Raw genomic sequence first — 23,849 nt, 5'->3', positions numbered from 1 at the left:
ATCTATATATCCATCTAGATATCTATACTTATATTGGTCTATCTATAGCTATACCTATATCTATCTATACCTGTATCTCTCTAGATATCTATATATCAATCAATATACCTAATCAAATTTTGTATAGCTATACCTGTATCTAGTATTATACTTATATCTATCTAGATACAAGTTATAGATATAAAATAATACAAAATTTATAGACATAAAACCCATGCTTCTCAGCCTTTACTTTGGTCATTTTTTCTAGCACAATAATGTACCATTACATTCATATTCTATAATTTGTTCATCCATCAACTTACGTTTACCCACTTTGCTTCCGGTTCTTTTGCTATTAAAAAAAAAATTCCTTGCTATGTTCAAGACATCATGCCTTTGTTGAAATGATAGCATAAGAATTTTAAGAGTTGAACATTCCCTTAGAAGATCATTAAGTCTAGCTCACTTCCCCTTCTAGGTGAGGAAACCAAAGTTTAGCAAGATTAGGGGACTTCCTTAGGTCCCAGAGCTAGAAATGACAAAGCTGATGCTAGAACTTATAACTGCAGACTTCCAGTCTTTTCTCCTTTTCTCTGCTCTAATGATTTTATCTTTCTTGCTAGTCTTACTAGTACTTAAATTTCTCAAGAAGAGAGATTCTTTTTTTTCTTTTTCCCTTTCTGTAATCTCGCCAAAGATCTTGTACAAAGTACTTGCACTCACAAGTGGTTCTGACCAGCTGAGCCAGTCTCTACTGCAGGGGTTCCACAATGTTCCAGTCGAACGAGCTCTGAGATAACATGTAAATCTTGACTTAAAAGAAACAAAAGGAAATAAAGTTACATCTGCTTGCCTTTTTAACTGTAGACTCTAACAGGTATTTGAGGTCCAGGAGGTAATGCAAGAATATATTTACTCCTTAACTTGAGTTTGCTGCAATTACCTGACTTTCCCCTGGGTCTGGTTTTGCTGGGTTTTAATCAAAGGCCATTTTTGCGAACAATCTCATACTCAGATTAGAATTCAACCCGAGAAATACTCAAGTGAAGCAGAAAAGAGACTGTCCAAAAGCCTCCATAATGAGTGAACAGTAAGGGAATCAACACATTGGAAATGCAGCATGGTATTGTGGTTAAGAGGAATGAACTTGAAACCAGGAAAGCATGGGTTCAATCCTACCCTTGAGACATGACCATGGGTAAGTCACTAAACTACTCTGGGTCTCAGTTTCTTCCTTTAAATAATGGGGATTATAATAGTACCTGCCTCCAAGGGTCATTGTGAGGCACAAATGAGATAATGTATTTAAAGTGAACATGAAAGAAATATATCTGAAGTAAACATTAAAGCTGATATATGTCAGCTATTAATATTTTCTATTTAAAACATTTTCTTTGCATTTCCATTTTCTGAGGGTCAAAAAAAAAATAAGGGAGCGTGTAAGGAGGCATCCTTAAGGATGGATCCATACAATGCCACAGATTTAAAGGGCAAGAGTAAAAGATTTGGTCAGGAACAGAATGGGGGTACCTAGCTAAGATGGAATGAGCCGGAAACCAGTTCATAGGATTAGAAAACTAGAGCTGGGATTCCTAACCTTCTTTTATTTTGTCACAGACCTTCCCATTCCCCTCCCTTTGGCAGTCTGCTGGAGCCTATGTACCCATTCTTATCATGTGTTGTGTTGTTGTTTTTTTTTTTTACTCTAGTAGATAGTATTTTATTTTTTTCTAATTAGATGTGAACACAATTTTTAACATTCATTTTCATATGAAATTTTGAGTTTTGTCATTTAGACAGTCCCTGCCCTCAAGGAGTTTACATTCTAATGGGGAAAGAACACATAAAGAGATCGGGAGGAAAGGGTGATACAGCAGATGAGAGGGCTCCAGGAAGGCAGAGGTCTGGCTGGGGCCTTTCCTCAGAGAGGGTAGAGCATAGCTATCCAGCTATCTCCACTATTAAGGAGAGCAAGGCCTAGAGCAGAGCCAGAAGCTTTCCTCTTCCTCCCACTACCTTTCAGCTTCTGTGTTGCTGACCCCATTTTCCTTTGGCTGGGATTGCCTTACCCCAGATTGTGACCTTTCTGCTTTTGACCCTATTCTGGTAACTTGACTCTTATTCCTGATTACTTCCTGGCTTCCTGGTTTGATTTTGCCTTTTTTGACCTTGGGCTGTGTCCTGACTAAAATTAGCTTGGGCTTAATGACGGAGCAGGAAGGACCTTATGGCCCTTTCCCTTCCATTCATCCTCTTTGCTTCTGTTATAGGAAATGGAGGGTGGACGGTGGACTCTTAGAACTATGGAGTTCACAAGTCAGGCTGTGGGAGAAGGAATCCAAAGGAGTTCCAGGCCAGTGGCTAACACCTTAGTTAATAACATTTATTAATTGCCTACTGTGTGCCAGGCACAGTGTTAAGTGCTGGGGATACAAAAAAAGACACAAAATGGTCCCTACCTTCAACCCAATCTAATGGAAGAAGCCAATATAATCATAGTAATAATAACAATAATAGCTAACATATACAGAGAGCTTACTATGTGCCAGGCACTGTACGAAGAGCCTCTATAATTATCATCTCGTTTGGCCCCCACAACAACCCTGGGAGGTAGATGCTATTATTATTCTCCCCATTTTACAGATGAGGACACCAAGACAAACAGAGGTTAAGTGACTTGCCCAAGGTCACACAGCTAGTTAGTGGAAGAGGGAGGTTCTCCAAGTGAGGGCATAATGAAGTCCAGAGGAGTATAGCCAGGTGCCCTCCTGGGTGGATCTGGGAGGACCTTTCCTAATATCCACCCTCTACCTTCCCAATCAGAGAGAGGGAAGGAGGAACCCAGGAGCAACTTCAGTGGCATAAACATACCTGTGAGCTAGACCCAGTATAGAATCACAGATTTAGAGCTAGAGAAACCTTAAGAGATCATTAGGCCAAGGATGTCAAACACCCTGCCCACCATACTCCCCAGTGTGTACTGACCCAAATTAAAATCTAACTAGGAAATATTTAACAAAATAAATAAAAGTACAGTAGAGTATAAGTCATATTAATATGTGGTTTTATAAGTCACTATGTGAGCATCTGGGTAGCAGTGGATAGAGAACCGCCCTGGAGTCAGAAAGACTCATCTTCCTGAGTTCAAGTATGCCCTCAGACACTTACTAGCTGTGTGACCCTGTAAGAGTCACTTAACCCTGTTTGCCTCAGTTTCCTCATCTTTAAAGTGAGCTGGAGAAGGAAATGGCAAATCACTCCTGTATCTTTACCAAGAAAACCCCAAATGGGGTGACAGAGTCATGAATGAAATCACTGAGTGACAACAAGTCTATATGTGGGCCACAAGGTTCCTGATGTACAGTTTAGTGACCCCTGTTTCTATTTGAGTCTGATGACACTGATCTATCCTACTCCCTTCCCATTTTGCAGATGAGAAAATCGAGGCCTAGATAGGAGAAAGTTATTTGGTCACTCACATTTATATAATCTTTTAAGGCTTCTAATGGTGCTTTGCTTACATTGTCTCATTCTACCTTCACAACAACACTGTGAGGCAGACACCATGATTCTGAGTGAGTGCTGCCATCATTTATACAGCAGACTTATGGGAAAAAAACACAGGTCATGAGAGTCAGGAGTCTCACTGGTCTAGTAGTAAGATTGCAGTATCTAGTAGCCAGTGAATTGGTAACTAATTTTTGGAACCCATTTAAGGACAAATATATTTCACAATAAGTCAACTTCTTCCTATCATTTTGTGAAGTAAAACCTTGGCTCAGCATCATTTCAGTTATATCCAAAACTTTTTTTTTTCTTTTTGGCCTGAACAATCCCAGTGAATAATACAAATGAAGTTTATACAAGCCCATAATTACTTATGGAAATTAGATTTCGTTGTGGATATGACTCAAAGGTTCTGCTCTCCTTCTAGTAGATTCATTTTGAATTAGGTAGGCTTGCTACCTCAGATTCTAGCCAAAATTTACATTTTTTTCATGAATCATACATCCAGGGTGGGGTTTCCCCTCTCTGTCCCTGAGCTGGATCTGGAGTACAATGCAATCAGTGATTATTACCAGAAAGTAAGAGTACAGACAATGAGATTTAGATATGTGAAAACCATGAAAAATTATAATTCTTAGAAGGAAACTCAGGCCTGCATGAAAAGAAAGGAGAATAGTAACTAGAAAGGTGAATTTGGAAAAAAGCAGAAGAAATTATTATAAGATTCTGGGGTCATAGATTTTGTGCTGGAAGGGATCTTGGGCAGTTAGGTGACTCAGTGGATACAGTACTGGGCCTAGATCCAGGAGGATCTGAATTCAAATCTAGCCTCAGACATTTACTAACTGTGTGACCTTGGGTAAGTCACTTAACCTACTTTGCCTCAGTTTCCTTCTCTGTAAATGAGCTGGAGAAGGAAATGGTAAACCACTTTAGTATCTTTTTTTAACATTTCTATTTAAAACATTTTAAAAATATAAAAATCAATACTTATCAAGTTTGACAAGGGTTTTACAGTAGCTGTGGTTAACCATCATTTTTATATCAAATATACAATAGAGCTAGATTATTCTGCCATTTCATATAGGGGAAAAAAAGAGACATGACCACTCTTTCTCCATCAGACCATAGTAACTGCTTTTTATTCCAAAAGCATAGCCACTGAATCTATGAAGTGAAAAAGTGGTAGTCAAATGGGCAGCACTCCAGTATATTTGCTAAGAAAGGCCTAAGTGTGTCGCAAAGATTCAGATGCGACTGAAAAATGACAACACACACTAGGGATCTTAGTCACCATTTAATGCAATTGCTTCATTTTGCTGGAGGAAACTGAGGCAGTGTATGATTATGAGACTTTGCTTATGGACTCAGATAGTAATTGGAAGAATCAAGATTTAGTTTTCTTTCCACTCCCAAATACAAAGGAGAGAAGGACGACAGAGAAAAGATAAAGGACCAGTAATCAAAGAGAAACATCATAAGAACCCAAAAGTCAGCCAGAATATTCTATTTTCATCACGCTGTATATGTATCTTATATATTTTTTTTCATAGAGGTGATCTAGAAGATAGGCCACCACTGAAGAAAAGTGAGAGGTTAGAGAAGAAAGTTAATTTTAAAAAATCAAATTTGTGTTGAATTTAAGTGAAAAGCAGAAAATATATATAGGAAAGAAAAGGTGGGGAGGAGGTAGAATAGAAGATTTCTGAGTCATTCTCAATGATCTTTGAAAGATCTCAGGGAACTTGAGATGGTCAGCAGGACAGGAGCTGGGAAAATGTTGTTCCAATTTTCATAAAGGGGAAGAGGGTGGAGTCTCCAAACTAGAGACCAGTGAGCTTGAAGTCAATTCCTGGTAAAATTCTGTAACACATGATTAAAGGGATAATTTGAGAGCACTTAGAAAAGGAAGCTGTGATCAAAAGAGGCTTCATCAAGAACAGGTCATAGCAGACTAACCTCATTTCCTTTTTTATCCAGCTTACCTGCCCCTCAATACATTTCGGGGGACTGTCGTAGAGACAATATACTAAAATTTCTTCAAAGTATTTGATCACTCTAGACTTCTGGACAAGATGGAGAAATGGTACAGTTAGGGAGATTTGAAATTGGTGGAAGGATTGTACCCAAGGAAAAGTCATTGATAGGTTGGTGTTCATTTGAAGGGAAGTCTGTAATGGAGTGTCCCAGGGATCTCTTCTTAAATTTGTGCTGATAAGAATTTTAAATAAATGAGCTAGATGAACTCACAAATGATGAATAATCATCAAACTTTGAAAGTGACATGAATAAAAAGGATTGATTACACACTAGATAACAAAGTCAGATTGCAAAAAAACAAAAAACAAAAAAAACAACCTTTATGGGCTAAAGCAATGAACCGAATAGAATAGAAGTTTTAGGAGTATAAATTCAAATATCTACTCTTGAGCAAAAACAAAACAAAACAAAACTTTGCAAGTAGAGAATGAGTTGGGCATAATTAAATGTGAAAAAAAAACATCTGAAATTTTTAATGAACTGAAAGCTGAAGAAGAGCCAGCCCTGTGAGTTGTTAGCCAAAATCACTAACACTGTCCTAGGACACACTGAGAGTCACTGAGATGTCCCCCTTCCCATGCTCTAGTCCCAGCACTTCTGGAATACTTTGCCTAGTTCTGGGCCTCACGTTTAAGGAAAGACATAGAATACTAGTGAGGCTCACAAGACCACATAAAAGATGGAGAAAGACCTGGTGAGCATGTCATATGAGGCTCCAGTGAAGGACTGGGGTCTTAAAAGAGTTAGGGGAAGCATGATAGCCGTCTTCAAGCATCTGAAGGATGATAAAGATTATCGCATGAAAGGAAAGAGACTAGGCTTGATCCCAGGAGAGAGACCTATGTCTCAAGAAGTTGAAGAATGAGTAAGAAATGAGGAAAAGTTAAAACATCAGAGCGAAACACTTTTTTTAAAAATACTTTTTTCAAGGAGTTTGACCAGAGCTCGAAGTAGCTGTAGAGGTGGGTTATCAAGGCCCAAACCCTTTATTTCATAGATGAGGAATCAAAGGCCCAGCAAGATTAAGTGACTTGCCTGGGTTAACCAAGCTAGTAAGGGCCTGAGGCATATTTTAAAGCAGGCTTCCTTACTTCTACTATGGTACTTAAACAGCTTCATCATGCTCCTTCTCCAGAAAAAAAGAACAGAGATGAGATGGAAACAATATGGGGCACTGGGGGATAGGAAGGTGCAACTGGGGACTTGATTTAAGATCAAAATATGTAGAACAATCACTTTGGGAAATCAATCTATCAATAAACACTTAGTAATCTCTTACCCCATGCCAGGCACTGTGCTAAGCACTAGGAATACAAAAAGAGGCAAAAGACAGTCCCTGCCCTCAAGGAGCTTACAATCTAACGAGATATTAATCAACATATAAGCATTTATTAAAAGCTACTATGTACTACACCCTGTTCTAGAAGCTGGACATACAAGACAAAAATGAAGTGGGCGCTGCCCTCAAGAAGCTTATATTCTTTTGAGGGGGGAAATAATATACACACATGTAAATACATACAAAACATATGAAAACAAGACTCTGAGTAATTTGGGGGTGGAGGGAGGCAATAATGAGCATGCACTTCATGATTTCTCTCCAACATGTGCATTCCCACTAACAAGAAATCTACACAGTCTGAACTGTAGAGATTCTTGCCCAAGTCTTTCCAATTTGCTGGAGGCCTTCTTCTTGGTATTTTAATAGGGTACATTATAATTCAATTTAATCAATCAACAATGTTTATTTTTCTTAACCTTGGGATCTTTTGAATCTAAAGTTTTGATGTAAATGTGAGTTGTACTTCCTAGATAATACACCTGCTAATGTTCTTCCTGGAAGTTAATAAATACATTAATATCCACCAAGTGGTCTGCCCGGGGTGGGGTGGGGGAGGCGAGGTAAGGGTTTTTTAAGGAACAGAAATCATCAGAAGACTTAAGAGCACTGCAATATATTCTCTAACTAATGTTATCTATGCAGTGGCTATTTGAATAACTTTGATGTCATTGCCTTGCCTTTAGAATTCCAAAATTCACTTGACTTTGAAATCAAAGTATACAACTCCTTTTTCTGTTGTAATATCAAATCTATATTAAAATTTTATCAAAAACTGAACAAACAAGAGGAAAGGGCACACTTTGCCTAGGATTTTGATAAAAATTTAATTTGTTTTCAAATATTTTATTATCTAAGAAATATATAAAACATAAACTCACTATGAATATGGTATATATTTTACTATTTATTTGACAGAAACCTGACATTTTACCCTGATAGTTTTGTATTAACATGTGCATTTTAAAAGGCAGTTCTGTTATTATAATGAAGGGGGAGAAAGAGTAGACCAGAATTTGGAAGGTCTAGGCCCTAGGCCTTCCTCTGCTACTGATTATGTGTCTTGATTTATTTTATTCATCTTTATTTCTGTTTCCCTATCTAAAACCCAGGAATAATATATGCCCCAACCTAAACCCTGATTCCTGCAAACATTGTCTCTTAAAACTCTTCCCAAACTATCCAACATTATTCTGTGCGACTCCCCTTGCTACACTCTTACAATACATCCAGACTCATCATCGTCATGTCTCTCATACAACAACCCATCTTTCATCTATGTGCCTTTGCACTGGCCACACCCCCCACCCCAAACCCCCACCAGACTACACTTTCTCTTCTCCTACATTTTATATTTATTTTGTGTCTAAATTTTTACATACTTATATGGGTATTTATTCTTTCTCCCAATAAAATGTTAAGATCTTTAAGGCAAGGCTTGTTTCATTTTTGTCTTTGTAATCCCAGCGCCTGACAAATAGTAGATGCCTAATAAATTTTTGTTGATTGACCGATTAACTGGTTGATTGGCTGATGGAGAATAATTGCATTTGGAGAATTAGAAAATGAGAGCAAAGCAACGTCTAATCACAATGTCTTATTCTCTAGGAAAAGGTCATTAAATAGAAATTTCATTTAATGCACATGATACAGCCTTCTACAATAGAATGTATGCAGGTAAGGGTGATATCTTTTAAAAAAAAATGTCAGCATCCAGCATAGTATCTTGCTACTAAAAGTTTGTAGTTGCTTAATAAAATTTTTTTTCTGTTAAATGAAAATGATCCAATAAGGAACAATCAGAAGATAATACATTATTGTTGTCTTTCTTTGTACCTATCTCTGCAAGGAAAGAAAGATTTCCATTTTTTTAGGAGTAGTCTTTGGAATGGAGGCTCTCTCCCCCCAGATTCCATGCCTTCTCCTCTTACATCCCCCAAATTCCCTCTTCCTCCTATTTCCCCTTCTTCTCGTAACATTTATATAGCATATTAAGTTTTTCAAAGCATATACACACGTATGTATATATATGAGTGTTTTCACAAAGATAGAAGCTGATAATTTTTCAGTGGCAGCAAGTGGTAGACAGCAATACTTTTTTTTAACTAAATCTGGTCAAACTTCAGAGAGGAACTGACATTTTAGGGAGTATTTAATGGAGAAGCATTGCTCCTCCATCAAAAGATGGGTACCTCTGGATATATCCAGACCGTAAATACAAGGGGCAAAACTGGCAAATTTAGATAATAATGAAGGTCAATGGAAGGTAGGTTTGCCTCAGGGGAGCAAAAGAGAAACCAGCAAGAATTAGTGGAGTCCCATCATAATGAATGGTCTTCAAATTGAAGGTCCTTAAAGGAAACCAGGAATTAGAGGAAGTTAAAGAAAGGAAGAATGTAGAGACTGAATGAAGATTTGTTTGTCTGGGCTCCAGTTTTCAGAAAGAAAAGGAAAGCCAACAAGAGGAGCTATTGCTGAGAGATTGGCATCTAGAAGAGAGGGGAAGGAAAGCAGAGTCCTTATGACAGTAATAGATAAAAAAAAAAATGAGCACATGAACTAATCCAAAGAAGTTGCTTAAAATTACATTTTCAGTGGTGTTTTTCCCCCAGAATTATTTCAAGAGGGGGAGGAGTGGAAAAAGGAGGAGGTAATTTATGGGATGTACCTTAGGAACTATTATTAGAGGAATAAAAGACAGAATTACTGGCAAATGTAAGTACCTTAGAAATGCAGTAATTAAAAGATTCTATAAGAAAAGAAGCAACCCAGAATGAACAGGCTTCTCTTAACCTATTATAACTTGAGATTCACATTGCATTTTTCACTTTCCACTACACAAAAAGCCCTGAAATTCATGGATGCAGACAATATAAATGCTGTGTTTCCCCACGTGTGTAGCATTGGTATTCTTGTGATTTTCAGACAATGTAAATGTTGTGTTTCCCTGTGTGTGTAGCATTGGTGCTCTTGTGATTTGCAGACAATATAAATGTTGTGTTTCCACATGTGTGTAGCTTTGATGTTCTTTTGATTTGTCTTTTTGTGTGTCTCCAAGTCAGCATTTTCTGTACAGGGGCAGAATTTCTTTTTGCCCACATAGTGTTCTTAAAAAAAATTCTTAGGAGGATGTCTCAGCAGATAATGATAATTTTTTTTACATGGTGGTGAAATGTGCATATTCCTGGAAGACTGAGCTAACATTTAAATTAAAGAGAGTGAGAAAATGAAGATAACATTAAGATTAACATTTTTTGAGAAATAGGTATAACATAAGGGATGTGATAAGTCAATTACTGAGTAATTACCCATAATTTTTTTTAAAAAGCCATTTAACTACCTGATCAATTTGATACAGTCTATGGATAGCTGAAAGAGCTAACTTGAAGTTTAAAGTTTGAAAGAATTGGGGTGGCCAGGTAGCACAGCGAGTAAGAGCACCGGCTCTAGAGTTGGGATGACCTGGAATAGAATCCAGGCTCAGACACTTAGCATCCACCCAGAAACACCTAGCTGTGTTACACTGAGCAAGTTACTTAACCCCAATTGCTTATGGGTGGCCACCCCAGAGTCGGGATAACCTGGGATCAAATCTGGGCTCAGACACTTAGCACCACACCCAGAAATAACTAACCGTGTAACCTTGAGCAAATTACTTAACCCCAATTGCTTAAAAAAAAAGTTTGAAAGAATTTCATGATTATTGTGAAAAGCTAATGGAGACACAAAAAGGAAATTGCCACAGGTAAAAAATTTCTGAAAGATACTAGGAACAATCTATAAATATTTCATTAGAAGAATGTAGCCTATAATGGAATGATTAAGAAAGGAACACAGTAGGCTATATTTTCCTGAGTTTATGACAATTTGATAAAATTACAAGGAGGTGAGCTTTTTTTTGACTAGGGATGCTTTGTATCTTCTGACGGAGGATGTGTATTAGACCATTGGGTATGTGGTAGTGTTTTTTTTTTCTTCCAGAATTTATTTATTTAATTTTAGTTTTCAACATTCATTTCCACACAATTTTGAGTTACAAATTTTCTCCCCATCTCTCCCCTACCCCACACCCCAAGATAGCAAGCATATTGAATTCCCCTTCTCCCAGTCTGGGCATGTGTTTGAGAACACTGAGAATATATTCTTAGATTCTGGGTGAATAGGTTGGGTCTCTGTATTGTAGATCAGAGCTGTTCCTCTGGAGAGTCTGTCTCTCTCCCTCCTTTAGAATAACCTTTTCATAGAGAACTAGGTACAGAGAAAAAAACAGAGCTTAGAGAGCAAACCTGGGTCCTGTGTGTTCTGGGAGAAGCCTGCCAAGAGTCTTCCATGGAGCAGGAGGAGCACATTGACAAGGTGCACAGTCTCACCTTGTGCCCAGAGAGGTGAATGTGTGAAAGTGCTGAGGCCTCTCAATCATGGGCACCCATAAGAATTCCTAGACTCTGGGATCCTGGTCCCAGCTGTGACATCACCTTTCTGTCCAACTGGTAGCAACTACAGACAAAGAAACTTTGTACCTGAGGGATAAGAATTCACAAGCTACATCCTTCTATAGGAGTACTGAGTTTCTGGGCTGAGGATTTAGCATATGGCCCCAGAGTTGGAAGAGCAGCAAGAAATCAGGATATGACATGAGGAAGAGACAAAAACCTGGAATATATCTTCCTGGCTATTGCTGGGTCTGATAGCAAAGGGGATCGCTCCTCTAGCAACCCAGAGTTCTTGGAGAAGTCCAAATCCTTACAGTGGTACCATAAGGCTAGGCAAGGATGGATCCTGAGGGTAAAGAAGAGAATCACTAGAATATTTCCCTTCAGAGAGGATGCAAAGTTTGCAAGGGCAATGTTAATAGACTAGAAGCTGCTGTAGATCTTTACTGGACAAGTAGCCATTATTGGAGAGGGAAAAGAATTATATCAACCATTTATGGGCTAGTGTGAGTCTTTGCAGGGTTTGTTTTTGTTGTTTCTGGGGGACCCGAGGGGCATTTTTGGTGAGGTGACAGGTATGTCTTCTTATACCTGATATACATTGCCACCTAGAGTTCGAGCAAAGAAAATATGGACCCTTTTTTTCCTCAATAAGTGAAGACACAAGCTATAATCTAGATATCCCAGAGAAAATGGAGAATCCCAAAAAAAAGCCAAAGTGGGATTTGGGGGAGACCACCCCAAAGATTGTGCCCAGCCTATGTAGTGAGTATAATAACATAAGAACTTGGTTTGCTGGATCATGGATTACATCTCAGGAGTCGCTCCTCTCAAATCTTACCTCTTTGGCTTGTTTTATCTCTCCTAAGGGTTTCCTTTGGGAACTTCAGATGTGACCTGTGGCTCAGCACTCCAAACTCTAAGCTCACACAGATAGTCGAGATGTTGATTTAAAAAAAAAAAGATTTAGGGCAGTAATTCTTTTCTTTTTTTGGAGGGGGGATGGTAGGGCAATTGGGGTTAAGTGACTTGCCCAAGGTCACACGGCTAGTTTTGTGTTAAGTGTCTGAGGCTGGATTTGAACTCAGGTCCTCCTGACTCCAGGACCAGTGTTCTATTCACTGTGCCACCTAGCCATCCCTAGAGCAGTAATTCTTAACCTTTGTTATGTTATGGAGCCTTCTGGTAGTCGTCTGGTGAAACCTAAGGGGGTCTTTTCTCAGAATAATGTTTTTAAATACACAAAATAAAATACATAGGATTTCAAAGGAAAGAATAATATTGAAATATGGTTACCAATACATATATTTAATTCAGGGCCCCCAGGTTAAGAATTTCTGACTTAGAAAATCTCCAGCTCAGTGAGTAGATCCTCAATGGAATATTGATTGGAAAACATGGACAAGAATCTCTCAGAATTAGAAGACATGGATAGGTTAAGATGTACACCAATGGAGGGCACCATTGTGATAGCCTAGGTATTTCTCAAGTAAAGTAACACTGAACAGGAGTGTACCTTCCTGAGGAAAGCTCATGCACTTCCCTGGACAGTTCTAATTTTGTCACTTGGGTAGACTTGAAAACAACCCTTACACCAGAAGAAAACTCAATAGTAATTGTCAGAATATGAAGCAAACAAACTAAGCCTAGCCGAACTGTCAAACCAGGAAGGGACAACCAGACTGAGAGGGAGGGCAGAATAGCACAGTATCCCCTTGAGGATAGTGGTGTCTCAGAATTATTGATGAAACATAGGAGATGAGACTCGGGGGATTTAATGCTAGAAGGGAACTTGGATATTATCCAGTCACACTTTATTTCACAGATGAGGAAACTGAGGCCAAAAGATGTTAAGTGATATTTTCAAAGTCACATTCTACCACAGGGGGAAAGTATCAGACAATATTGTTGAACTCTGGATGGTGGTAGATAGCAGAACTTAGAAAGACTGAGCTGAATTCCTTATTAAGGAGTAGTACTGGGAATCTTGATGGAGAAGTCACTATAACATCTTTTTAAAAAATAAAAGTTTAATTGATGCTTTTGGTGGTTATAACATAGTTCCTTTTCACCCTATCCCCTATGACAAACCCTTCTGGGAGATTAAAAAAAATGGGTAATTAAAACCAAAAGACAGCAACCATTTCTGACAGTGTATGCAACATTCTGTAACTTGCTTCCTCTCCGGAGGAAATAGCTAACATTTATAAAGCATTTTAAGGTTTGCAAAGTGCAATACATATATTATTATATTTGATTGTGATCTGACCCCCCCACACACACACTTTTCGGTAATGCTCTTCCTCATCCTCTCTGACTACTACTTCTTTCTTTAAGTCTCTACTAAAATCTCACCCTATTTAGGGAGACTTCCTTGACCCCTCTTAATTCCAGCGATTTCCCACCGTTAATTATTTCCTATTTATCCTGTGTATAATCTTACAGATTTTTAAATTTTATATCATTTATTCACTCATTTATATAATTCATTTTTATTTGCCCATTGTTTCCCTCTTTAGATTGCAAGCTCTTTGTGGCCAGGAGCTATCTTCTGCCTCTTTTTGTATCCCCTGTGTTTAGCCTAATGCCCAGCACATAGCAGGTGCTTAATAAATGGTTTTTGAGTGATTTTTCACAATAACCTTATAAAGTGAGTGCTATTATCATCCTAATTTTTCAGATAAGGAAACAGACAGAGAGTTTTAGTGACTTGCCCTGTGTCACAAAGCTAGTAAATGTCCAAGGTAGGATTTGAACTCAGTCTTCTCTGGAAACCATATTGGTCATAACAGTTGACTTTTACTGTTCTCTTGGTTTGTAGTATTGTAGCTCTTATGTGCATGTGTTATTCTGTTACTGATTACTTTTCTCCACATTAGTTCATATCCATCTTCCTATGCTTCCTTTGTTTTATCACATTCGTCATTTCTTATGATAAAATAGAATATCGTTATATTCTTATATCACAATTTGCTCAGTCATTCCCCAATCCTTGGGCACTCACTTTGTTTGTGGGTTTTTTGCTACCATAAAAAATGGTACTGTGAATGCAGACACAAAAATAAAATAAAATTGAATTAACAAAAATAAAAGTGATCATGTGAATGAATGCACCTTTTCAAATAGCACAGTAGAGTAGAATGAGTGTTGGATTTGGCTTTCTGAGATAATATTTGCAAAAATACTTTGCCAACTATAAAGCACTATATAAATGCTATCATTAATGACTGTGTGATCCTGGACAAATCACCTGACCTCTCTGGGCCTCAGTTTCTTCATCCGAAAATGGATATAATATTTATAAAGTTGTTTTTTTTTAACTGTTACAGAAATATGAGCATTATTATTGTTTTTTAAATAAATGAACAACTCATTAAAACTTAAGAAACTGTAAATTATTCTTTGATGGACAACATAAATAAAACAGGATAATTGTTTTGATCTAAATTTGTGTGGAACACCACTCTAAAAAAACCTTTGAGAATAAATTTGGGAAAATATACAATATATTTGAAATGCTTTTTTCTTTCAGTAAATGTACAAGGTATTATTATAAAAAATTATTGCCATTAAGTACTTTTCTGGATTTTTTCCCTATTTTTTTAGGAATGTAAATCAGGACTAGGTTAACTACTTATTTACTTAAACATGATAAAGGAATGCATCAATGTGTATATGTTACACATTAGATTTTTGAGGATTAACCATGTTGAAAACATAGGCCAATTCTCCCTCCCCCCCCCATAAAATTTGTACGTTTTGAACATATAGAAAATCTAAATTATGAGGATATAATCACCTTCTGGAGAAGCTAGCCAAAAATGATGATCAGGGCAGCTAGATGGAGCAGTGAATAGAGCATTGGTCCTGAAGTCAGGAGGCTTCAAATCCAGCATTAGACACTTAACATGTGCTAACTGTATGACCCTGGGCAAGTCACTTAACCCCAATTGCCCTACCTTCCCCCCTCCAAAAAAAAAAAAGACCAAAGAAAATGAGGATCAAAGTGAACCCCCAAAGAAGACACATAAAAGCACTTTTTGTCACCTCTCTCTTTCACCAATGTGATCCCTTTAGTGGATCAATTGTTAAATTACTGAAAAGAAAAGAGGAAAGGAGTCAGTGAAGAGGAATTTTAACATTTCAGTATTAAGGATAATGTTCATCATTCAACTGAAATATATTTTCTTTAAAATGCTATATGTAAGAAACATGTAAATAAATATAATGCTATCCATAACAAATTAAATCTCTAAATAAATAAGATGCTATATAATAAAGTAAATAAATATAAAACATGTCTTCATTATAAAATTTATTTGTTATAAATAATTTCATTGCAGAATTCGCCATAGAATAATATTCATGTTTGTTACATTAATTCAAACAATATTCATTATGAAATAATTTTCATTCATTCTAAATTTTAAAATTTGTAAACATATTTTAGAGTTTTTTAAATGTTAAATGGGAAGATCTTAGTTCTTGCCCTGGCTATTACTATGTAAGTCAACTTGGCTAAGTCATTTGACCAATCTGAAGCTCAATTTTTCTATAAATGTGGTCTATAATTTTCCCCCTATTCTTTTAAGTATCATCTCCTCCCTGAGTTAGCTTGTAAAGCAACCACTTAATGCTTTTGAAACTTTGATAGTGTGGTATGATGAAGGGTGGTAGAAAGATTTGGATATGAATCCTGCTTCAAACATTTAATAGATGCATTAATGTGGACAAGTGTTTAAACTCCCAGAGCCTCAATTTCCATATCTAAAAAATGAAGCTAATAATGTTTGTAGTACTTGTCCAGCAGGTTTGTTGTGGGTATAAAATGATGTATGTATGCATGCATGTATGTATTTACATGTGTATCTGTATGCACATGCACATATGTATTTAAGAAAACTTAAAGTACTATAAAAATTATATAAAGTACAATAGAAAGCTATTATTCTTATTCTTGTGGGATTGTCCCAATGGCACCCCGAATTTCCTCTGCGCCTAGCATTTCCCCTCCACATGTTCATCTTCCTCTCATCTTCCTGTGTGCCAGACCTGCTTCTCCAGCTTAGCAGTTTAGGGACTGAAGACTTAGAGTCCAAATGTTGCTGATGGTGAGAATTGATTGTAACAGGAATGTTGACAAATTCATTCCTTTACATCTATTTTTGTCCTGTTGCCAGTTTCGCCTATAAATGCTGTTGGGATGATGTGGCTCATTGGGGTCTAATGCCAAGCTTTCTTTATGTGTGTTTTCACTGTTTTATGAGGTGATACTACTTATAATTTTCTAGCAGCCATCTCTGTAGTGTTTTAAAAATGGATTTGCATTCTAAACCAGCACAGTCCTTGGCTGTTGTCTCTCTTTACTTGGCAAAGAGATCAAGTGTGTGCTGGAATTTCTGGACTTTTATGGCCTCCTCCCTCTGGCAATTAAGCATTTTCAGGAAATCGTGATAATCAAGGTCAGTATCTTTGCCTTTTACCATTGCCTACTTTTCAGTAGCAATGGTTCATTTGAATAGGTCAAGTTGAAATGGTTGCCATCTTTTGAATGCCGTCTTCTCGTCGTTAGCCTTTCTTCCCAATGAAATCTAGGCTCCTCTGAAAAAAGACAAACTCCTTAGGAGAAGGGATTGTTCCAATTTCATGTCTGTATAACCAGGACCTAGAATAGTGGTCAGCATGTTGTAGGTGCTTAATAAATAGTGGTTGGTTGGTTGATTGCAATTCGATGTTACTTTTGACCTTTGCTCTACAGTTGATTCTCATGTGACTTCCACAATAACCAGCCATTTTTATTTTGTTGTTTATGGTATTGTTGTTATTCAGTCATTTCAGTCACGTCCAGCTCCTCATGATCCCATTTGGGTTGATTTTGGTTTGCTGTTGTTATTGTTTCTGCAGAGATACTAGAGTGGTTTGCCATTTCTTTCTACAGCTCATTTTATAGATGTGGAAACTGAGGCAAACAAGGTTAAATGATTTGCCCAGGATCACACAGATGGTAAGTGTCTGAGGTTGGATTTGAATTCAGGTCTTCCTGACTCCAGAGCTGGTACTCTATCCCCTGTTCCACCTTGCTGCCCCATTTAAGTATACTTAAGCTGTTTCTCTGTGTGATGTTCAGTGTACAGCATATCTCTTCTGAAAGGCAATATTCATGATTTATAGGCATAAAGCTTTTGAGTCATCCAGAGGCCTTTGTTCTTTATACTTCTCAAAGCTGACTTCTGTTTCCCATCATGTTGCTGACTATACTTTGTGTCTACTTTTACTTTGAAATCACTGAGTCTCACTGTCTATGCTGATTTGGTTTGGAGAATCATGCTGGGTTCTACAAAAAATTTATCTCAGGAAAAACTCCTTTACCATTAGAGCTATCCAAAATTAATGGATTCTGCTTCACTACAGGTCTTCATGTAAGGGCTGGGTCACTATGTGTTGGATACGTTGTAATGGAGATCATCTTTGTGTATGGGTTGGACCAGATGGTCATCAAGGCCCCATTTAACTGTCAAGTTCTGTGATTCTGCCTTTTTCTCCTCTGCAACCAACACTGGTGCATAACCCCTAAGTATCTTTATGGCAGTGTTTTGTCTTCTCATTCTAACACTGGAGGTGAAATGGCCAAGTATCCCAGGAGATGATATTACTTCTTGCCTTTGGGTACAAGATGAAACCAACTTCACTGATTGCTTCATCTGCCTTTCCAAGAAGAACCTGTGGGCCATCTTTCCATGCTGCAACTTCCTTTTGTAAGTCAGTCAATAAATATTCACTAAGAACCTACTGCAGGTATCCTTTCCACATCATTGGACTCAGGGATATGGGGCCCCAGTGATCTGGAAAATCTGCATAAAGGTTTTTGGCTCACACTTTGTACCAGAGAAGTCTCAAATTTTTCCTTTTTCGTTTAGGGTGTTTTTTGTAAAATTTGGGATAAGTATTTGGTCATAGGCTCTGTGTCATCTGCTGCCCTTCATATGTTGTCTGTGGCTTCTGCAAAACTCCCCCAAAATTCCCATTTGATTTCTTGTGCTGATGCATGATGTATCAGAGATGGGGAAAGTTGAGGTGTGGAAGGGATAACTGTATGTATCAGGCACTGTGCTAAATGCTGGGGATACAAAAAGAGACAAAAGATCTCTGTTCTCAAGAAGCTCACAGTCTAGCCAGAGAGACAATAAGCAAACTAATATATACAAACAATCTATAGACAGGATAAATGGGAAATGAATATGAGAGGGAATATGCTAGAATTAAGAGGGATTGGGAAAGCCTTCCTCTAGAGGATGGAATTTTAATTGGGACTTGAAGGAAGCCAGAGAATCTGGATGTGGAGATGAGGAAGAATATTCCAGGCATGGGAGATAGCCAGAGAAAATGCGGGGAGCAAAAGAAAGAGGGTTTTGTTTGTGGAACTGCAAGAAGTCTAGTGTTACTAGATTAGAGTAGATGAGGGGAGTAAGATAGGAGAGGAATAGAAAGATTAGAGGGAACGAGGTTATGAAGAGCTTTGAAGGCCAAACAGAGGATTTTTTATTTGATTCTGGAGGCAATAGGGAGCCACTAGAATTTATTGAATAAGGCGGCGACGTGGTCAGACCTGTATTTTAGAAAACCCACTCTGGTGGCGAAATGGAGCATGGATCAGAGTGAAGGGAGACTTGAAGCAGGCTATTGCGATAGTCCAGATATGAAATGATGGGGACCTGCACCTGGGTGGTGGCAATATCAGGGGAGAGAAGGGGGCTTATTCAAGAGATGCTGCAAAGGTGAAAATTAACAGGCCTTGGTAACAGATTCTATCTGGAGGATGAAAGATAGTGAGAAATAAGGATGACACCTGGGTTTCGAGATTCAGTGACAGAGGATGATGTTGCCTTAGACAGTGAAAGGAAAGTTAGAAAGAGGTGAAGGTTTATGGGGAGATGATGGGTTCAGTTTTGGGCATGTCATATTTAAGATATCTACTGGACAACAGTTTGTGGTGTCTGAAAGACAGTTGGAGATGCAAGATCGGTGGTCAGTAGAGAAGTTAGAGCAGGTTAGGTAGGTTTGAGACTCAAGACTCATCAGCATGGAGATGGGAATTAAATCCATGAAAATTTTTTGTCTTCCAGTTTCATTGATTGTGTGGCTCTTTGCATTGATGTGGTTATGTTTTTCCAAGGGCACATTAATTTCTTAGCCATTGGACAAAGATCTCACATTCAGACTATCAAGAATTAACTTGGTTGATTATAGAAGGTTTAAAAAGTATGTCATGTTTAGCACTCAGCAACCCATTTTCTACCAGTCCAACATCATCACTGTGGAAGCAGAAGAAAGAAAGACCCAATTTAAAAACTTTTCCTTGCTTTATGAGTTGCCGTGTCTAAAGCATTTGCTACCTAATGGCCAACCAACTAGTGATAAGTTTCTCCATTTTTTTATGTAGGTTGGCCCTCAGCAGACTCAGTCCATTTCTAGGATTATACTGGAAGCTGTTCCATCAGAGTAGAGTTTGCCAGAGTTAATACACACCTTGCATAAAACTAGTTTTACCACCATCCCACAAAGAGGCATTTGGGTAAAATCCCACATATAAAGAAAAAAAATTAGATAAACCATTTATAATGATGCTTAGAATATTAACTGTAATACAATGTTATACTCAAAACAAATACAAAGGAGGCAGCTTGGAATAGTGGAAAAGAGCTTTGGTTCTAAGTCAGAGGACCTGACTCCAAATCCCAAATCATCCATTTACTATCTGTGTTATTTTGACCGTCACTTTAGCTTCCTATGTATGCCCCAGGTTACCCCACTTATAAAATGGAGAGCGCTAAGATCCCTTTCACCGATAAGTATAGGAGCTTACGAACAAAATGCAATCAATCAACAAACATCCATGAAACCCTGACTGTGTTTTAGGCACCGGGCTAAGTGCTATGAATAGAAAGAAAGACAAATACTCTGTCCCGGCTCTCCAAGAGCTCACGTCCAGTGTACAGGAACAGGTACACACACAAAACCGAGTAGAAGAAAGGTAGGCTTGGAGGGAGAGGAGAACGTAGTACGGAACACTGAAGTCCAGTAGCATGAATGCTGGCCTCATTCTGCCTCACCTCTTCCCACTACTTAAACAGCAATCCTGTAAGCTTTCCCATGATTAGAGTATTGGAAAGAAGTTTAAAGGTCATCTGACCCTACCTCCCTTGCATTTGCAGGGATATTTCAGTAGGTAACATTTAGTTCTTAAATGGTAAATCTTAGAAATCCCTAATTCACAGGATTATAGGGTCATATAGGGACTATATTTCTATCGATGCAGCTCAAGACTGAATTCTCCTATTTTTTTTAATAGTCACATAACTCTTATGGTCAAATTAAGCCACTGGTTAAATATAGAATCCAGAGCTTTTTCCACATAAATAGCCCCTAAGTCAGGTCTCTGCTGTTCTATACCTGAGTAACTGATTTTTGGGGAACCTACATGCAAGATTTCATGTTTATTATTATTTAAGTTCACTGTGTTTTATTCAGGTGTTCTAGACTGACATTTTAAATCTTCTGCCATCTTTCTATTAACTATCCCCCTTATTTTTGTGTCCTTTGGAGATTTGATAAATATCCTTCCTGTATCTCCATCCACTCATTGCTAATATTTTTGAATAGCCCAAAGGTCAAGGATAATGACAGAGCCCAGTGGTATCACAATGGAGACCTCTTGGTTCATACAGTACTATTAGTGGACTCTATTGAAATTAATTTTGTCAACTAGTAGCATAGTTACATAAAAGTTCTAGTGGCCAGTCTTTAACCCAACCATACTTTTTATCTTCCAGGTGGGCAAAATGGGAGATTCTGTCTTGATCAGAATTAAGATACATCATGTCTATGTTATTCCTCTGATCTGCCATCCTAATAAACCCATAAAAAGCTAACTGAGATTAGTTTGGGATAATTTGTTCTTAGTAAATCCACTCACTCTAAGTCGGTATTTGGTTCTTTTTAAAAAGTTCACAAACAATCCATTTAATAATCTGTTCTAAAATTTCTCACCAACCTCAAACTAACTTAATAATAATATTGGTCAGAAGTAAATGGTGTCTTCTAGTTTTGGGACTTTTACCATCTTTCAAATGTATTGGCTTCTTTCCCAGCCTCTTTAACTTGCAATGTAATTATTTGCAATTACTTTTTTTTCTTTTTTACAATATTGTTGGAGGTGAAGGTAACATATATCACAGATCAAGAGTGGGGAGCCTGCAGCCTCGAGGCCACATGTGGCCTTCTAGGTACTTGGGTGTAGCCTTTTGACTTTTATTAAAAGGATTTGTTCTGTGAAGTTTGGATTCAGTCTATGGCATAGACTAACATTTTCCATCTTTTCATATGTATATATGTGGACATATAGATGTGTGTATATGTGTATAACACACACCAAATGCACATATAATGTGTGTATACTCATATGTGCATATATGTGTGTGCATGTATATGCATATATGTATGCATGTGTATATATGTATACAATACTTGTGATCATTTCATTAGTACAAGAATAAGGAAATGTGAGCAATATAGATAATCACCTGCAACTTAACATTTTAGAAAACTGGCTGGAACACTATAAAATTTAAGGGAATTACCCAAGGACACTTGGCCAGTATATGTTAGAGAGGATACTTGTACCAGGTCTTTTTGAATATGAATTTGTTTCTCTCTCTACTATTCTGTGCCACTTCTCTATTACTAAATTATTAATTTTATTTTGTTCTTTTTGTGGAGGGGGCAAAGATATCAATCATCTCACTGTAATCATTTAATTGGCATGTTTCTATTAACATTGCATTCATAATCCAGTGGAAAGCTTCCCAGATTCAGGTACTCTTTTGGCACTCATGAGATATATGACCATATGCAAATCACCTAACCCAATTTCTTCATTCCATTAGAAGCTCACCTCTGCCACTTAGTACCTGGGTAACCCTGGGTGAGTCACTTAATCTCCCTAGTTCTCAGTTTCCTCATTTGTAAAATGAGAGAATTGGGCTACATGGCATTTGAACTGGCTCTTGACTGAAGTCAGGGGCACTGTGAGGTGGAGGTGAGGAAGGAGTGTATTGTGGGCATAGTGGTCAGCCAGTGCAAAGCATGGGAATCAGAAATGGAGCACCACAGATAAAGCCCATGGGCAAATCACATGGTGTGTGGAAGAGAATGATTACCTGTAAGAAGACTGGAAAAGGAGGAAGGGACCGGGCTGTGAAAAGGTTTCAGAATTTTTTTAACTGAGAGTACCCTATCCCTCTGCACCCGCTCATTACACAGAGAAGTTCGTGACATTTCAATGATAATATGATTTGGCAAGTGTCTTTGTTAAGGATAAAAATGCCCTTCAGGATGCAGTAGGAGGTTTTTATGTCTGTGTTCATGACCCAAAAGAAAGTGATGGAAAGTAGAGAGCCAAAAGGAAAATGGCGGTCTGAAAATTTGGGGTGAAACACTCTTTCCTCCTTTAATTTTTAAGCCTTTTCAATGCCCACCTTCTACCAGAGGGTTGATAGACTTTAAATGCAGCATGAGACATACTCTTAGGACAAACCCAACACGGGAGTTTGTTTTGTTGGAATTTGTTCTAATGATTTCATTTTTCATTTTGAATAATTGTTCATGGAGGGTTCAAAGATAGTAAATGTTTATAAAAACAAATACATTTAAGGCTTTTGCTATAAAAAGCCTTAGCAGGTGAACATTGAGTTATGAGCTACAGATATACATTTCCTGTGGAGAAGAGAGATTGATTTAATTTATTTATATAATATAAAATACAACAGTAATTTATTTAGGATCTACTAAACCGTTGCTAGGCTGGGGATACAGAGATAAAAACAGAACAGTCCTTAGCCTCAAGAAGCTTAAATTCTATGGAGGGAAGCAACATATATCTAAATATATGTATGTGTATAAATATGTATGCAAAAATATGTATACACACATACATATGAACATGCAAATCTGTATATAATCGGTATATACATAGTATGTATGCTGTCATATAAATATGTATATATACATAAATATATATCATTTATATGACATACACATTGGTATAGGAATATATGTAACATATATTTATATGTAATATATGTAGTTTATATGTAGTGTGAATATGTATACACAGATACACATAAGGTCACTTGAAGGGGGAACAATACATTTTACCTGCAATGCAACAAATCCCACTATCTTTGAAGTTCTCCTGCCCCTCCCTGTGTACCTTTGACCAAGTCCCTCCACATTTCATCTGGATAAGGACAGAGTTGGAATAGGCAGCTACTAAAGTTTATTTGGGTTCTAATTCTCTGAACCTAAATCTTTTGGTTCCTATGTCTGCAATATGTATAATTTTTTGATGAAAAGAAAAAGAAACGTTAGCTTTTCTTCCTTTTCTAAAGTGTTTTTCCTCTAGCTGGGCATACCCAACTACTTCCAGAGTGCCAGATGATCTGGGTGGGACATGAACTTTTCAAAAACTCTCATGCTCCTAGGGACTTCTA

General features: G+C 37.6%; 1 protein-coding gene, 1 long non-coding RNA gene and 1 other non-coding gene across 11 annotated transcripts in view; 1 reads left to right on the top strand and 2 right to left on the bottom strand.

The window, feature by feature from the left end:
* The window catches only part of LOC138166188 (uncharacterized), a 31,504-nt gene extending 30,069 nt beyond the window's left edge, over nucleotides 1–1,435 (bottom strand). Inside the window, exon 1 of the long non-coding RNA XR_011169565.1 lies at nucleotides 306–1,435. This is a non-coding gene — a long non-coding RNA (uncharacterized lncRNA). The remainder of the gene's footprint in view (nucleotides 1–305) is intronic.
* Nucleotides 1–23,849, top strand: part of ADGRL2 (adhesion G protein-coupled receptor L2) — a 372,405-nt gene that overhangs the window by 62,067 nt on the left and 286,489 nt on the right. The gene's annotated exons all lie outside the window — the stretch shown is intronic.
* On the bottom strand, nucleotides 4,550–4,690 carry LOC138166274 (small nucleolar RNA SNORA29). The gene has a single exon (XR_011169578.1). It is a non-coding gene; the product is annotated as a small nucleolar RNA SNORA29 (small nucleolar RNA).

Source organism: Petaurus breviceps, unplaced genomic scaffold, assembly GCF_028583685.1.
Source record: "Petaurus breviceps papuanus isolate PSGF00001 unplaced genomic scaffold, PetGlider_PUasm1.0 220, whole genome shotgun sequence".
NCBI classification, from domain to species: Eukaryota; Metazoa; Chordata; class Mammalia; order Diprotodontia; family Petauridae; genus Petaurus; species Petaurus breviceps.
This window is presented reverse-complemented; position numbering and strand designations above follow the sequence as displayed.